Raw genomic sequence first — 4,598 nt, forward strand, 5'->3', positions numbered from 1 at the left:
CCTGCTGATGGTTGGTCCTCAGGTCCCTCCAGCCAGACCTGGAGTCAACGTTCTTTAATGTTTGGACTCTGAACTTGTACCAGTGGCTGCCTGAGGCTGCTTGGGCCTATGGCCTCCTGAGGGAACTCATGCTTTGGAGTGGGAAGTGGCAACATGGACTTCTCTGTTTCTGGTCTGACAGCTGCTTCTCCAGTTTGCAGTCTATTATGAGACTTCTCTGGCTTGTGATCTTATGAAGTAATTCCTGTAATAAATCCCTTCTTACATATACCTATCCTTTTGGTTCTGTTTCTTGGGTGAACCCTGATCAATACACCCCTAGAGAACAAAGTGTACATATATCCGTGTATAAATACATACATGTATATAATTTTAAACAATTCCATAAGGGAAGGATAGTCTATGCCATTAGTCCATATCTGCCTTTTGTTTTTCATTTAATAATAGATCTTCAAGGTCTTTTACTCTCAGTCCTTAGAGATCTTCCTCCTTATTTTCGGTCTCTGCAGAGCAGTCTGTTATATGGATAGGTTAAAATTGACATGGTAACTGAGAGTCATTTACGTTGTTTCCAACCTTGAGGGGTTACAAACATTTGTATATCTCGATGCTTATCCCTTATCCGCCAGGGAGTATTTAGCAGTAAAATTGCATAAAGGGAATGCATGTAAAAGATTGTTGGTGAAATTGCCAATGTTACTCCTCCACCAGCAGAGGAGGCACGACTGGTTTCTCAACATAGGAGGTATCTGAAACACCTCTGCCCTTCATCTTAGGCTGTTTGGGAGTGGTCCTCCATGGTTCCCTCTTCTTCCTCCTGTCTTGCCTTGGCTCCATCTCTGGCCAGGTTTGAGGGCTACCAAGTCACTTAGTGAAAGGTGACATGTTCAGGTGAGCTCGCTCTTTGGCATCAAAGATGCTTACTATGGTTTGAATGTGTTGCTCCCAAATTTATGTGTTAAAATTTGGTGAACCACTGTAATGGTATTGAAAAAGTAGACTTAATCCAATGATGGTGTTGAAATGTGGAGGCTTTGAGAAATAATTAGGCATCAAAATGAGGTCTCCAGGAGAGTCCTGGTGGGTTATAAGAAGAGGGATTGGGACAGACAGAGACACCCTCCGCTCTGCTCAAGCTCTTGCCCTTCACAGTGTTATCCACCAGCAAAATTCTTACCAGATGCAGCTCCTGGTTTTTAGACTTCCAGACCATGAGCTAAGTAACCCCTATTGTTATAAATTACCCAGATTCATATAACTCTATTGTTTGCACTAGAACAGTGCCATAGACTAGAACAATGATTAAAAGTAAATCAACCTAGGGCCATCAGGTGGTGTGGTGGTTAAGGGTTCTGGACTCCCACATGGTTGAATGGTTGATTGCAGTTTGAGTCCTGGACCTGACCGCTTGCTTTTTCACTTCGTGCCCCCCCCCCCGTCCCACTCTGGTCAAATTAATATAAATACATAAATAAATAAAGTTAAATAAAATAATTCTTTTTTTTTTTTAAAAAAAGTAAATCAACTTGAGAGTTGCCTGAATTCAAGTGTTCCTCTTAAAATGATCCAGTCAAGTTGATTGGGTGTGATTTATTCAAATTTCCATACCCTCTAGATCTCTGTGTAGAAAAGAGGAAGAGATATTCATTTGGAGCAATTTTGGTGGAAAGGGCTACATATATTTAAGTGTGGCAAGACTCACTATGTGATGTAAGGTGGGCAGAGCCAGGGTCAGAGGACTGTGTGAGCACCGAGACCCCTTCAGGCCTTACAGGGATTAGAGATCCCTATGACACAGGCTGTATTTGAATGAGTGGCTCCTGTCTGTCTCTTCACAAATTCCTCTTCACCTCCCCTACCATGTCCAGACATGTGAACTTTGTTCCAGGCCTTGCTTAGGCCTCATGACCTTCTCCCATCTTCTGCCTCTCTCTGGATATCTATTCTTCACATTGCCAGATCCTTCTTAACCTTTCCGTCTTATCTCAAAGATCATCTCCTCAGATAGGCCTTCCCTCACTCTATGAAAATTTATCCCCTCCTCCTGCCCTTCTGGAGGACTCTCTTGGTCTCTTCACAGCACCTATTTGTCATTATTTGTAGGTATCTGGTTTTTGTTTTGTTTTGTTTTTGTTTTTGTCTACCTTCCCCACTACCAGGGTGTCAACTCCTAGTTTTGTTTGTCAGTGCGTGGTCCAGTGCCTAACATGGAGCCTTGTGCAAGGACTCAGTCAGTGAATGTTGGTGGAATAAATGAGTTCCTCTAGGAATGAATGGCCAAATTAGAAAAAGTGAGGTGGAAAGAAAATATTTGGCAGGGATTGGAGGCCAGGTGGTGGCACAGCAGTAAAATGTGATGTCCCAGAGATGGACCCACATGGGAAGGTTACCAGTTTGTGTCCAGAAAGCTCCCTGAGTATGCTGGGCACATATGTGCCATGGTCCTGGGCTGGCTGAAGCTGGAGACTGAGTGTGGTGTCAAGACCCTTTCTGTCTGTCTTTGTTTCTCATGTAATAAATAAATGGAAGAAAAAATTTAGTTGGGCCTTCCGGTGAAAGAAAATTGGTTCCTTGACCAGGCAGCACCAGAAAGGAGTGTCTACTTTGTGGGGAGAACAGAGCATATCAGCACTTCATGGCCTAAGAATTCCTAGTTCCTCTGAGGAAGTGGAGCCACAAAGAGGGCAGTTTTGATAGAGTTATTGCTGGCAAGTGGCCCCTGGTTGCTTCTAAACTATGCCAAAGAGGCATTGAGACATGAAAAGTATTAGAGAAAGACATAAGAGTATTTATGGAAGAGAAATTCCTCTCCAAGTAGCTAGGAAGGGAAAAATCCACTAGGGGTTGTACCTGGGGAGAGGTTATAGGAGATCTCAGCATCAAACCAGGAATCTACCACCTAATCGTTGGTACAAATGTTAGACATTGCCTTCACCTGGATGATCAGATCAGCCACTGAGACCCCTAATCTGCCTTTCCCATACTAAATCTAGACTGACATAGACCAGCTACTGAAAAAAAAATTCCAACTACCCTGAGGTGGTGCCACCTGCCTGCCAGTCAACACTCCACTGTTGGCAGTTGCTCTTCTGTCTGATAGTATATGTATAATGTTTTCAAAATTTTATTGGATTTTCCCCATGCTGTGTTACAAAAACAAGTGGATAGCAAGAAAATAAAAAATAAAAAGAGAAAATGCTAATATCAGATATAAGCAAGACACTTTTTCTTCTCTTCTTTTTTTTAGATTTTTGCTATAGGGCGCGCGTGCTCGCAGGAGAGACAGAAGTGAGAAATCACTCCCTAGGGGGAATGGCCCTGCCACAGTCCCTTCTCTTCCAGTCTCCTCTTGGGATCTTGGGCCGCAGGAGAGACAGAAGTGAGAAATCACTCCCTAGGGGGAATGGCCCTGCCACAGTCCCTTCTCCTCCAGTCTCCTCTTGGGATCTTGGGCACACACACACACACACACACACACACACACACACATGCTCAGCATGAGTTTTAAGCTGCTGGGCCCGGGACTTGAACTATGGTCAACTACATGGGAGTCCAGCGACATAACCATTTGCTGGTGCAAGACAGTTTTTCTATGCTGGATACACAAGCTTCAAAGTTAGGAATCAGTGTCTAACCATTGACTTTAGTGGATCTAATATAGACTTAATGATAAAGGAAAGGAAGAACAAGAAATAAATTGTACAAGTATTTGATTGAAATTTAGGAGCGTGGGCTGATCGGGATGGGCCAAATGGGGGAAAGGATCATTTGTGAAAAAAAAGGAAGTAGTACCCCTGGTGGTGGTAAATGTGACATGATAGGCTTTGGGATAGTACCACGGATGATGGAATGGAAAGGACATGTCCTCTTAATAAAGGAATAACTTAGGGTACACTCAGGAAGACCACAGGCCCTGTCTCAGTTTGCTGTTCAATGCAGATGCACCATCCAGATTTCTTCCAAAGAGAAGTGAGTCATATTTATTCCCTTGATGTTGGAAATCTGGTAATTATTTCATGTTGGAAAAGCAAGGACTATTCCTGCACCCTTCCCCAATTTCCTGAAGATCTTGACTTTTTAAAAAAGATATTCTAAGAGTAAAAACCCACAGCTGCCCCTCCTAAGCTATTTTAGCCGCAGGCCTCGAGTTTGTGGGTTTCCACTTCTCCCAACAGAATACCATTTATTTTAGCTTAATGCTTTATTCTTGAAATTGACCATCTCACCCCTCTTCTTTCCATCTCGGAGTCAGGAATAAAAACTTACCTTGTACAGCAAATGGAGTGCTGGCTTTTGGGGTGATAAAGCTCACACGGTTGTTTCTGATAGCAATTGCTTTGAAAAGGGACCCTCCTGAAACTCCACCAGGCAGACTGTGTCCTGTCTCTCCTTTCTCAGCAGCTTTCTGGATCTCCTGGGGCTAGGAAGAGCCCCTCGCGCGGTCTTCACTCTTTTTCTGTAAAACAATAGAAAGTCAATGTTTCCTAAAGTCTTGCTACTGAAAGTGTGACCCTGGAACTTGTTTTAAAAAACAAAAGGCAAAAAACAAACAAACAAAACTCAGGTGCTGCCCAGAACTTTGTAGTTGGAATCTGCAT

Source organism: Tupaia chinensis, unplaced genomic scaffold (genome assembly GCF_000334495.1).
Source record: "Tupaia chinensis unplaced genomic scaffold, TupChi_1.0 Scaffold000683_1, whole genome shotgun sequence".
Classification (NCBI taxonomy): Eukaryota; Metazoa; Chordata; class Mammalia; order Scandentia; family Tupaiidae; genus Tupaia; species Tupaia belangeri.